Below are 14,429 nucleotides of genomic sequence, written 5' to 3'. Positions count from 1 at the left end.
CCCTTCCCACACATTACATTTCTTCCTGTTTGAAGTTTATCAAATTTGAATGTTGACATCAGCTTTTATCATTATCTTTATCCATAGATATTTTTGAATACTTGAAAATAACAAGCTGTGATGAGATATATGATCCAGTGGTGGTAGTTGGGGTGGTTCATGTCTTTCTAAGAGCACGAGGTGCTAGAAGCTCTTTTTCCCATACTCCTCTACTTCTATCCTAAAAATATTAACCTACTTAAATCTCATGACATTTGCCAACATGATTTGTTATTTTTGACTATACAGAGGAATAAATTGAGACCAAAATTAATGGTAGTGTAAGAGCTATGAGTTAGGTCATATGTCTAGGCTCACATCTAAACTGAGTCCTTTTCTTGCACTTTAAATTTGAATCTTTATTCTAGAACTTCAGTGGTAAGGACATGTTTTTCTAAGTGTTCCAAGATTGAGCTGGCTCCTGGCAAAGTTGGGGTAGTGAGAGGATGGGAATAGCATCTACATAAGCCTGTCACATTTTCTCCTGTCTCATGTCTGGAATGTCATGGCAGGATATCAGATCAGTAGTGACATTTGCAGGAGATAGAATATTTTTGATTAGAAAATGAGATTTTAAGACCTTACTAAGACCAAATTCCAATTTTATTTAGAACCATTGCCTTTTTTTTTAAGCACTGTATGTTTTTATTTAATTGTGCTTAGAAAACAGGTTAAAATATCAGTTGACAGGGTAGCTCTATTGTAATGGATTCATTGTTTTGAAATAGCTATTTTAGATTCTTTGGGTTGGTACAAAACACCCTTTATATTCTGGCAGGTACTGGAGAACCATTGCCTTTTAACGGTGTGAAGGAATTAGAGAAAGCCATTCTCATATTTTCTTTTTACAGGTGCTTTTAAAACCCAGAGAGGTTTAATGTCCATTTCAGAGAAAGGGACATACAGTTAGTCATCCCAGAACCAGGACCACCACTCAGGTGTCCTAACTCCTAAGTTAGGGCATTTCTAAACACATTTTACTTCCACTTTCTTTTAATCAACTTGTTGAGGTAATGAGCTTTTTTTGCATGGCTTCCATTCATGCTTCTTGAACTACTATCCCTGGAAAGGTGCTTATAATGAAAATATGCGTGTTATAACTTAAAATTTTAAACCCATCTTTGTATAAATTATTATTAGAAGGTGATTGATAAACTTAAAGAAGAGAAGAAAGGAGGAAGTTCACTGACTTCGGTAATCTTGAATAGTTTTTCCAGTACTATAAATACTGACCTGAATAAAATACTCAATAACATTCAAGACTTGATTGTTGTTGCAGTAGACTTGATTGAGATAAAAATTTCTAATCTTTTAAATCCATATAACTGTGAAATATAGTAAAATCCCCAGTAAGGTTCCAAAATACCTCATAAACATGACATAAGTAGAAATTTTTAGGAGACATGGTTGTTTGTCACCGAGACATTATTCCAAGTTAAAGCCTATAGGCACAGGAATCCTGTAGGATTCAGGCTTTTTACAACTGGGTGACCTTCTTAAATGTTCTTATCCAAGAGTTTGATTAAAACTAAAGGAAAATCCACAAAATGAATTTATTAGATATATCTAAGCCTATTTTTTTTTAGATATAATGAATCTGAAGTTCAAATATATTAAATTTGAAAAGGATCAATGATAAAAATGGAATTGGACATTATATACTAAGACAATAGAGTTGAGAACTTTCTTGACAATTAAACTGAGCATTTTTGTTTAGTTTTTGAATTGGGCTAGAAAAAAAAGAAAGATTTGCAGCAGCATATAATACGCAGATGCATCTTGGTTTGCCTCGAGAACCATAGAGGAAGTCTCTACATTCCGCCTCAACTTAATTTTGGAAAAATACCACAAAGTGATTTACTGTAAAACAGATATGTTTTTCTATGAGAACAACATTATGGAGAAGATCAGCTTTTCTGAACAAAGATTTAGCATCATATAAACCACCTTACCAATAGTAAGCTATAAGAACATGAAATATAGACTAAAATTCTAGTGTCATAAAGCTTTTATAACAGTTGAATATTATAAGATGTCCCCATGTACTAAAAAATGGTACACAGAGCTCTTCAAACTATGACATGTCTCATTTTTAAATGAGATTATGGAAATGGGAGTAGCTTGCATGGCCCTGGCTTATATTTGCTAATGTTAATTGAGTCAAAACAAATATGAAACATCTATTTGCTCTCCAAGGCAATGTTTTTGCATCTAAAATTTTATGTCTCGATTTACAATGTATACCTTTGCTATGAAAGATTATGGAAGAATGACATAGACTGTGGGATTCTGAAAGATGTAGTCTTCTTTCAGAGATGTCTGAATAGGTTTCCCACTTCTCCTGAATTTTCAGATAATAAGTCAAGGCATTTATGAATTATGTTCTTACTCTTAGTTTGTGTTCTAAGTACTATAGTAGGGCCTCCTTAGATATCTGTTATGGTGCGAATGGTGATGATGATGACGATGGTGATGATGATGACGATGATGATGATGATTGTAATGGAAGAGGAGGAAGAATAGGAGAACAGAGAGAAGAAGAGAATTTTAAAAAAATAACAGCCAACCAACTTCTATCTGTTTGTCTCTTCTATCTATGTCAATTAATTCAGATATGCTATTTAAGTGGCTCAGCAGCAGCCATAGTCCCGTCTCCTCCTACCAAAGGCTTACCAGGAAATATTGAATTAAGCATTTTTTTCTCCTTCATAACCATAGAGTATACTCGACATCTCCCAGGAATGCTAAAATAAGCTGGATCTTAAGAATGGAGCGGACTAATCCATGAAATGACCAAGTCTCATAGTAGTCTGTTCATTCCAAGTTGATTTCATAAAGAAGTCTCCTAGAACAGTATTTCTTAACCATCATACAGCACCAGAGTCACTAGTGCCTGGGCCTCATCCTCAGGCACTCTGATCTGTTGTTCTGCAGTAGGGTGGCAGATTGTTTGTTTGTTTCTTTTTGTTGTTGTTGTTTAGTTCTCCAGGTAAATCTAATGTACAGCTAGGGTTCCGAACTACTGGGCTAGAGCCTTATTATCTGCCAAATAGAAGAGTAAGGATTAATTTTATTAACATCTAATGAATAGATTGAAAATGAAAATGGGTGCTTCTTAATAATTATTTATTCAATACTTTCCATTCTATCACATCATCTCTTCACTCTTGCTTTCTCATCAACTTTTTTCTTTGAGTAAATGCAGTTAAAGTCAGGCAGGCTAACACACATTATTATTGCTAACAAATTCAGCAACCTGGGTATTGCTCAAGAATTTCAATGCTAATGTGTTTGTCCCAGCCTTGGGTATAAATAATACATTATCAACAGCTGATAAAGAAAACAGGTTTATCAAAAAATTATCTGCTTGAATTTTATCATTGAAGACCGGTGATTCCTGTCCATGGAAGATAAATAATCTGTATCCTTTAAATTAAGGCATATTTCATGCTAATATTCTGTTTGCCTAATGTCTTTCATTGGAAAAAAAGAAGTATTTACCTAATATCTTAAAGCAAGACAATTATTAACTTAGTTCTCAAGGAAAGAAGTTTTTAAAAATAACTTTCTCTGCTCTTTATTTCTTTTACTGTAAGCATGTGGCAAAATCTTGGCATCTGTTCAGCATACATTTTCTGCTTCCTTTCTGCCTTTTAGTCAATGCACATTTCATCTGAGTTCTCCCCCCTCCCGCCTCCTCACCCTTTGGTAATCTACAGGAAACCAGACCTTACTAATTTGAGTGTTTGCTCCCCAAATTACTTATTATTGTAGTAGTCCATATTAACTAGAGCTTGTGGAGGATTTGTATTGCTTGAGGTGTTATAAAAAATTTATGAAAGACAGATCTATGTAAATAATATGCGATATTGAGGGAAACTGTAAAGGCAGGGGGATTTTTTCAAGACTGACTATTTGCAATAGATTGCTCATTATGAAATTCTGCATGTGAAAGGGCATTTTTTTTTTTTTTTGCAAAGGGGAACTATTAAGTAAAATAATTTGAGAGTGAAAGCCAACTGTGGACAAGAGAGTTTCTTCTGCTTATGCACCTATCTGTTGCCTAACATTCATACATTTGTTGTTTTCAATGCTCATTGTGTTGCTCTAGAATGCTCAGGGGTTCTTAGATGTCAGTGTGCATCAGACTCCCTAGGAGGGCTTTGTTAGTACACAAATTGCTCCCTTCTGGAAAGTTTCAGATTCATAAGGCTGGTGTGGCGCTGAGAATTTGCATTCATGAACTAGTTTTGAAGGGATGCTTATGTTTCTGATCGGATAATGAGCAAATATTAGTGAAACGTACAAACTTTTGGTCTGAGAGATGAGTGTCTATTCAGCCTCTCAGAATGAAGTTGTCCCATAATTCCATCTTATAAGTAACCCAAATTACATCCACCTGAAGGAACTTTAGAGAATTGTGGGAGAGCCAGAGCATGGCAGAGAGGCAATACCCTCATTAGTTCTGGGGAGATCAGTCCACTTTCATTCCCACACAGAATCATACCGCCAGGCTTCCTCTAGTCCCTCGATTTGAGGCACTTCTCTGGGAACTAATTAATGCTGTTGAAGTGCACGACTCCCAGAACCCTATTTGGGTGGTGGGGATTCCTGTTCCTCAGCTGTCCATCCTACAGGCCTGGATCTATAAGGTTTCTTCTAGGCTACATGGGATTCTACTTCCTGTTCTCCTTTTACAGAGGGCAAGAACTATGGATTCTCCTGGATGGCCAGCTTTGTTTGGCTGCCAAGAAGCCTTTCTTTGTTAGAGCCTGTAACTGGTGGTCAGCGAGACTGAACTCCTCGGCTCCTTGGTAAGAGGGAGCATTCAGTGATGGTGATGGTTATTATTTTGAAGTGTTAGCACCAAAGTTTGAAATTCTCCTAAGTTAATAATTTTGGGGTGTCTAGTTCCTTTAGTTATCCAATTGGATTTCTCATAGGATCATTCTGGTTGCCAAATTTCCTATATAATCTACATGTCTCATGAAAAAGGAAAAAGGAAAGAAAAAAGGTAGTTGTATTTTTGTGGAAAAAGAGGAAAGAATCCAGGAAACGTTTCCGAAGACTGTATGTTTTCTTAGCTCCTTCTTGTACATATGCAATTCAAGGAGAATTTGGTCAGTTGCTAACATTACATGAGAGTTTTTAAAAGTTAGTATAAAATTTAGCTTCCTTCCCCTCTCCTTCATAAGAATCTATGAAAAAATTTTAGTTTACGCAATTTAAATATAATTATTTTTTTATTCATAGGAGTTTTCATAGGAAGGTAGTGTAGAAAGGGGCCTGTATATTCCAGGGTTTCACTCTCATCTTACAGGTGACAGAAGCTGGATCCCAACCTCTAAAGAACCTGCCTACACCATTCTTCTGGTATAATTAAGAATAGCAATGGTCCGGGTCTGTTACAAGATTAGAGTTCCATCCACCTCCTGGTACTGTCACTCCTCTCTCCTCTTTTTTGCACTGTAAATTTCTCCATTGAATTTTAAGGAAAGAAAATAGTTTCAGTCCGTTTCTTGAGATTTTTTACATAATTTGTTCACCAGCTTCAGAGAATAGTTTAGTATAACTGTTTTGATTACTCTGTTTTTTTTTTTTTTTCAGTTTTATTTGTTATTTTACAAAGCTTCAAGATACCATTAAGAGAATCTACAGATAGTTCCTTTGGCAGTTATGGTTAAAAAAGTACTTTTGGCTCTACACCAAGTCAGTGACTTATAAATACTCCTGCTGGCTCTTCTTTCTATTCTTTGTAATTCAATGGGATGGGAGATGTTGGCCTGATGCCACAAGAAAAATGTTATTTTGATGATAACCAAAGATTTAAATCTGTACCAGAGTTGAAGAGCCGATCATGGCCTGGATGATTTTTTTTAGCCACAACGCTCATTCTGTATGTAGACCACATCTCATGTCTGTGCTATCAGTAGGGGACAGGATGCCAGTTCTCACAGTCACAGTTTTTTAATTGTAATATGGCAGCAAACATTGCTCTCATTGACCTTCAGGAATGGCAAGATCCAGAGGGCTATCTGAGATGTATATAAATGTGTATATGTGTGTGTGAGAGAGCAAAAGAATGGATACGTGTTGTAGTTTTAGTGTTAACTGTTGGGATATCAGAAATACAAATGATGTTTAAAATGTAACATTTGCTCCATTGGACTAGGTACTTTGTTAAGGACTTTTAATGCTTTACCTTATTTAATTCTCACAACAGCTTTATGAGGTAGGTTCTGTTACTATCTCTATTTTACAGATTAAGAAACTGAGATTAAAAGAAGATAGATAACTTACTCCTGATTTCACAGTTGGTAACCGCAGCACCAGAATTTGAACTCATATCTCTCTTGAAAGTAAATTTCTTATATACTTTGCTACTTTGGTGAAACTTCTAGTTGTGATCTGATGTGGTCAAAACTTATTCACTGCTTAATTCCATTTCTATTCCTTGCTGACATTAGATTTTTCATATGAGAAAAGGCATGGAAAACTGTCCCCTACTTCTCTTCCCCTCTGTTCCAGTGTTTTACCTTCAGAGTATTTTTATTTTTTTTAAGACACAGGGAAATTAGAAGTAGCTCCCATCCAAGCAAAATATGGGGACTAGAACTAGTTTATCTCAATTTAGCTGGAATATTGTATTTTCCCATAACTGATAGGATCCATTTGTAGTTACTGCTATGCCATTCTGTAAGGATATTATTACTTCCTAGTTTCTTCAAAGGGTGACTTCCTGGAAGTGTGGCCAACACGATTTATTCAGCACTATCTATTTTGCTGACTACTCTCTAGATGTTGCCAGGTTATTTCTGTTGAGCCATAGTCAGCAATAAGTTAAGCTGAAATATCTATTTATTTATTGTTTTTATAATAATTATTGTATAAGATTACATTAAAATTAGTAATTATAATTATTAATTAACTATATCAACATTAATAAATTTTATGTTAATATTGATTCCTAATATTTGTTAGGTAACAACAAGTATTAAAGTACTAGCCCTAATTTATAGTAACAGTAACCTCGAGCTGATAGTAAGAAAATATATTATACATTAATATTAATTCCTTTTAAAGTGATGAATATTTTTATTTCATCTTTTTATACATCCCCAGAAAATTGTTCTTTTGGAGGCAATTTTTTATTTAGATATAGTTTGCACCAATTAACCTTATGATAATTCTTAAGGTGAGATCAAGAGGAATAATAAAAGGAGCTAACATTACGAACATCTGGAAATAGTAATAACTGCTATTTATTAAGAATTTACCGTGTTCCAGACATAGTGCGAAGCATTTCCTCGCATCAGCCCAATGTGCTGTAAATATTTTTATCCTCACTTTACAGATGAAAAACTGAAGTTTAGAGAATAAGCATGTGATCTGAGGACACACAACTCCTAAGTGGTGAACACTGGAAGTGTAGGCCCAGCACATGATGCTCAGTTGTCTCTTAAAACCCGAGAGTCTGTCACCTTGTTTAAAAAGACTCATCAACAATGATCAGATGGAACCACAGCAGTTATGAGAGCTGTTGAGGCTCACTTGAACCTCCATGTGATTATCTGGATATTGAGCAGTGTTAAGGCCATCCAAAAGGTGCAAAGCTGAAACATGTGGACCATTGATTGGTGCCATACAGGGAGATAACCCCTGTCTATCCATAAGTGCCATGTATCTAGGAATGAACATGCAGGTCATAGGTTCTTATTTAAAATGGCATAGATTTCAAATGGGGAAGTACTTGGCTAATTATATTTAAGTAAGCTCACATCTATAAAACTGTAGAAACTGTAACTGTTTTCCTAAGGGCAGGAATGGGTGGTGATATCTCTAGTTTTATGAATTGATTCTGAAGGACTCTGGCACCAAACTGCATAGTTTTGAGTCTTAGTTCTAACTCTCATTAGCTTTGCAGGCTTGGGCAATTTATATAATCTCTCTGTACCATAGGTTCCTCATCTGTAGAATGTATGTGATAATAATAGTACACACTTATAGGGTTGTTGTATCAGATGAGATAATATATGTGTAATGCTAGAACAACAGTATTGTTCATAATGTAGTGACTTGTTATCGTCACCACCACCATTATTATTGTTGCTGATGACAAAGATGTTAAGTGTAGTTAACAGCTGCCTTGGAGAGAGCAGGTCAAATGAAGCCCTGACCAAATTATGAACCATTCTGAGAGTCATTAAAACAGCAGTTATGGAAATGAATGCCAATAGCTGGAGTTGGCAAGAGAGTGGCCGTCTGGCACAGCCATGTACTAGTAATGGGAGAGCAAACTGGTATAATTCCTGGGAAGTCAGTTAGGTGATCTGTTATCAGAGGTCTTAAAAAGATAGAAGCCCTTTGACCTAGGAGTTCTGTCTCTAGAAAAATTTGACATACACCTAAACTGGAAACAAGGATGTTAATTGAAGATATTAAAAATAGATAGAGATTTATGTTTATGGACATGATAAGATATGATAATGAAGTAGATGAAAAAAAGCAAGATATAAACACTATATATAGGAATCTCCTATTAAAAATATGTCTCAGTAGATACCTTCAAATGAGTTTCTTTTTTAAAGCCAGGGGTAATAAGCTAACATTCCACTTTCAACATTGGCTTATACATCAGGTTTTTTGCTAGTTATATGCAGTTTTGTTCTTTAATGTCTACATATAATCTTTTCATCCAAATACTAAAAATTATGGGACCCTGCCAGGAGGCTTTTTTCCCCTGTAGAGGAGAATTATATAGTACTATCTTCCTCATAAATATTCCTCAGGAATGCAACAGATTCTGATCAATGCAGTAATATTTCTCACTTACTTGGGTAAGTACAGTTTAAAAAGTCTCCTTCTACCCTGAAATTTTGACACAGTTCCAAGGGACACGAATCCTGCATATTATACCATCCTGCACCCATTGATAATCTCTGATATGGAATAAAGGTTTTTGTTACAAACATAAGTACTTTTGAAGATCAAATGATTTTATGCAGAAAGATTTCCTATGAACCAGTTAATACTAAAGAGTATTATTATTTGATGTTCATTCTAAATATACAATATAGGCAAAATTAGCCCTTGCTATTTAAGAAGACTATTGCTATTTTTAAATGGTTTCTCTAGTAGATCATTACTTCTTTTCCTATTTTTTATATTAAATTGGATTTACCTTCAGGTAATATGGCAATTTAGGGGACTATGATGAAAAAGGCTAAGGACATGGCATTCAGACTGGTATAGCTTAAAAAAAAAACAAAAACAACCAAACCGAGTATCTATATGTGTTTTAACGCCCAGCTGCTGAATCTTTGGGCTAAAATACTGAGTGCTGGTGTTAGTTGATGTTGATAAGCTTCATTCTAATATCCACACTGAGGTACAGGCAGAAGTTTATTTTTATGTGAGCATGTAAAGGTTGCTCTTTTTTTGACAGGTAACGTCTACCATGTAGCAATAAAAATACAAGGCCCAGGTTCGTACTGTCATTTGAAAGGTCAAGAGAATTACAGTGTAATGACAGACTCTTCTCATCACTGTATAACAGAGACAGAGATCTTATATGCACCTTTTACATGCCCCCGAATGAAAAAAAAAAACAGAACATTAAATTCAAGTCCTGTGGCACAACTGTTCCTATCAGGGGAGCTATGCAGATAATAGAGACAGTCTGCAACTTAGAAACTGACTCTTCTCCAAAAATCAAATTGACTGTAGATAGCATTTTCTCAGAAAATCAGTGTTACAAATCAGGGTTTTGTGAACCTTTTCTGTAAAGAGCCAAATAGTGAATACTTTAGGTTTTGTTGGCTGTACCGTCTCTGTTGCAACTACTTAACTCTGCTGTTGTAGCAGAAAACAGCCCTAGACATGGGTGTGTGACTCTGTTCCAATAAAATTTTATTTACAAAAACAAGCAGTGAACCAGATTTAGTTTGTCAACACCTGTTATAAATGACCATTTGTTTCTCAGACCAGCTCACAGAAACTTATCTTGCAAGTTGATGATATATTTTATATTAACAACGATACTATTTTTTTAAAAAATTAATTTTGTAAAATCAAAATAATGTTAGTATACGCCCAACAAACACAAGCTTAAGACCAGATAGTTTAAATGGTGAATTCTACCAAACATATAAAGAATAACTAATTCTAATCCTTCTCAAACTCTTCCAAAAAATGAAAGAGGAGAGAATAGTTCTAAACTCGTTTTACAAGGCCAGCATTACCTTTAGATCAAAACCAGGAAAGAACAGCACAGGAAAAGAAAATTACAGATAAACATAGATGGAAAATTACTGATGAACATAGAAGCAAAAATTCTCAACAAAACATAAGCAAACCAAAGTCAGCAAAACATTAAAAAGATCATACACCATAATCAGTTGGGATTTATTCCAGGGATACAAGGTGGGTTCGACACCCACAAATCAATCAATGTGATACACCACCTTAACAAAATGAAGGGTAAAAATCATATGATTATCTCAATAGATTTAGAAAAAGCATTTCACAAAATTCAACATCCATTCATGATAAAAACTCTCAACAAAATGGTTATAGGGAATGTATCTAAATGCAATAAAGGCCATAGATGACAAGCCCACAGCTAACATCATACTCAATGGTGAAGAGCCAGAAGCTTTTCCTCTAAGATCAGAACAAGACAAGAATGCCCATTCTTACCCACTTTTATTCAACATAGTATTAGAAGTCCTAGCCAGAGCAATTAGTAATGAAAAATAAATAAATGAAAGGCATCCAAATTAGAAAGAAAGAAGTAAAAATGACACTATTTGCAGATAACATATTATATATATATCAAAAACCCCTAATGACTCCACAATAAACCTGTAAGAACTAATAAATGAATTCAGCAGAGTTGCAGGATACAATATCAGTATACAAAAACCTATTGCATTTCTATACACTAATAATGACCTGTCAGAAAGAAAAATTTAGAAAACAATCATGTAATTACATCAAAAAGAATAAAATGCCTAGGAATAAATGTAACCAAGGAGGTGAAAGCCCTATGCACTGAAAACTATAAGTCATTGACAAAATAAATTGAAGAAAATGCAAATAAATGGAAAGATATTTCATATTTGCAAATTGGAAAAATTAATATTGTTAAAATGTCCATCTACCCAAAGCAATCTACAAATTCAGTGCAATTCTTGTCAAAATTTTGATGGCATTTTTCACAGAAACAGAAACAAGCAATTCTAAAATTTGTGTGGAACTACAAAAAATCCTGAATAGTGAAAGCAATTTTGAGAAAGAAGAATAAAGCTAGAAGCAACACACTCCCTGATTTCAAACTTGTTGCAAAGTTGTAGTATTCAAAACAGTATGGTATTGGAATAAAAACAGACACATAGGACAATGGAACAAAAGAAAGAGCCCAGAAAAAAACTCAGGCACATATGGTTATTTACAACCCAAGAATATGGAATGGGGAAAGGACAGTCTCTTTAACAAATGGTATCAAGAAAACTGGAGAGTCACATGTGAAAGAATGAAACTGGACCACTATCTTAGGCTGCACACAAAAATTAACTCAAAATGGATTAAATACTTAACTGTAAGACATGAAACGATAAAACTCTTAGAAGAAAACATAGGTGGTAAGCTCCTTGACAAAAATTGATTGCATCTTAGCAATGATTTATTGGTTTTGACACCAAAAGCAAAGGCAACAAAAACGAAAATTAACAAGTGGGAGTACATCATACTAAAAACTTCTGAATAGCAAAGGAAATCATCAACAAAATGAGAAGACATTCTACTGAATGGGAAAAAATATTTGTAAATTATATATCTGATAAGAGGTTAATATCCAAACCATATAAAGAACTCATATAACTCACTAGCAAAAACAAACAAAAACAAAAAATATCAAATTTAAAAAATTGCCAGAGGATCTGAATAGAAGTTTTTCTGAAGAAGACAACTGGCCAACAAGTACATGAAAAGATACATCGCTAATCCACAAGGAAATGCAAATCAAAATCACATTGATTTATCACCTCATGCCTGTTAGAATGGCTGTTATCACAAAGACAAGAAATAAGCAGTGTTGGCAAGGATGCAGAGAAAAGGGAATTTTTGTGCACTGTTGGTGGGAATGTAAACTGGTGTAGCCACTATAGAAAATAAAATTGTGGTTCCTCAAAAAATTAAAAGTAGAACTACCATATGATCCAAAAATTCCACTTCTCGGTATTTATTCAAAGAAAATGCAAACACTAACTTGATGTGAGATGTATGCACCCCATGTTCATTGCAACATTATTTACAATGGCCAAGATATGGAAGCAACCTAAGTGTCCATCGAAGAATGAATGGGTAAAGAAAATGTGTACACACATACAGTGGAGTATTATTCGGTTATAAAAAAAATAATGAAATCTTGCCATTTGTAACGACATGGATATGAACCTAGAGGGCGTTATGCTAAGTGAAATAAGTCAGACAGAGAAAGACAAATACCATGTGATCTCAGTTACGTGTGGAATCTAAAAAAAAAAGAAGGAAAGAAAGAAAAAAAAAAAAAACAAGATCATAGATACAGAGAATAGATTAGTGGTTGCAAGAGTGCCAGAGGCAGGGGTTGGAGGTATGGGTGAAATGGGTGAAGAGAGTCCAAAGATAAAAATAAGTCATTGGGATGTAATATACAGCATGGTAAATATAATTAATAATCCTGTGTTGCAGATTTGAAAATTATTGCTAAGAGAATAGATCTTAAAAGTTCTCAAGAAAACTCAGGCAAACCTAAGAATGGTGGGTACAGGTTTGGTGGCTGGAGAGATTGTGGTGGATGCGCTGCCGTATTTTGACCAAGGTTATGAAGCGCTTGGTGTGCGGGAAGCGGCTGTGGGGTTGTTGGAGGAGGAAACTGTCAGATACTGACCTACTAAGACCTATCTGAGCTACCTGACAGCCCCGGATTATTCTGCATTTAAAACCGACATAATGAGAAATGAATTTGAAAGACTGGCTGCTCGGCAACCAATTGAATTGCTCAGTGTGAAACAGTATAAACTTCCAGCCCCTTCCTCTGGTCAGAAAAATGACATTACTGCATGGCAAGAATGTGTAAACAATTCTATGGCCCAGTTAGAGCATCAAGCAGTTCGAATCGAGAATCTTGAACTAATCTCACAGCATGGATGTAATGCCTGGAAAGTACATAATGAAAATCTAATTCATATGATTGAACGTGCACAGAAAGAGCTCCAGAAGTTAAGGAAACACATTCAAGTTTTAAAATGGCAGCGAAAGAACATGCAACTCACAGCATGTTCATGTTAAGAGAAATAGAGTCAACTTGGGTATCCCTGGTCAGTAAGAATTATGAGATAGAAAGGACTATTGTGCCATTAGAAAATGGAATCTTTCAAATTAAGCAGCAACATGGAGGGGCCAACAAAGAAAACATCCGACAAGACTTCTGAAAGGAATTAATTCTGTGGGTAGAAAGGAAGGCAAGTTGGGCCCTCACAGATCAGGCATGTCAACTGTGAAGGACATAGCATCTTATAGAAGTTATCAGTGGTTAAGTGTGTAGAAACCATAGAAAGCGAACTGTTATATTCTGTTTGCACATTAGCAAAATAAAAATTTTCAACTTGGTGTTAAAAAAAAGTTCTCATCACAAGAAAAAAAATTCTGTAGCTATGTATGGTGACAGATGTTAACCAGATTTATTGTGATAATCATTTGCAATATATACAAATATTGAATCATTATGTTGTACTCTTGTAATATTGTATGTCAGTTAAACCTCAATAAGAAAAATAATGCCAATAGACATCTAAACCCACCAAAACTATTTACTCTTCCTAGAACTGTTCCCTAAAGTAACTGCTTGTCTTTTGGCTGTATACTGCCTTCTTATCTCAATGTAAATGCTTTTATTGTTTCCTAATTTATTACTTTTAGACTTTTGTTAACTTTCTGCTAAGATAGATGAGAATTTAGTTCAGTGTTACTCTCATGTGCCCATTTGTCCACACTCGCAATATAATTATATGGTTATTTTTTGTTTCTCTATTTGTTACAATAATAAATACTTATTTAAAAACTTCATTTCTTAAGTATGCACCTTGGTGAATTTTCACTAATAGACAATATCTTTTAGGTTCCCTGCTTTGTAAAATTAGGATTTTATCAGTCTTGTCCTCCTCTTTTTTACTTTTATATAACAAGACTCATAATATTTCATTTATATAGCTTTCTATTTTCATAGGATTTCCAAATGTCATTCTTTTTCCTGCCCCTTTGTCCCTTTAATTTCAGTTTCAATTTTTGCCAGTTCCACATCAAAATGAAATTTTGTGCCCTTTTTCCCCAGCCCCTCCACCAGGGTC

General features: G+C 34.8%; 1 protein-coding gene and 1 pseudogene across 3 annotated transcripts in view; both read left to right on the top strand.

Annotated features, from left to right (window-relative positions):
• TNIK (TRAF2 and NCK interacting kinase) overlaps positions 1 to 14,429 on the top strand; it is a 345,956-nt gene that overhangs the window by 138,385 nt on the left and 193,142 nt on the right. The window lies entirely within an intron of this gene.
• LOC102883977 lies at positions 12,391 to 13,541 on the top strand (annotated as a pseudogene).

This window comes from Pteropus alecto, unplaced genomic scaffold, assembly GCF_000325575.1.
Source record: "Pteropus alecto unplaced genomic scaffold, ASM32557v1 scaffold33, whole genome shotgun sequence".
Classification (NCBI taxonomy): domain Eukaryota; kingdom Metazoa; phylum Chordata; class Mammalia; order Chiroptera; family Pteropodidae; genus Pteropus; species Pteropus alecto.
This window is presented reverse-complemented; position numbering and strand designations above follow the sequence as displayed.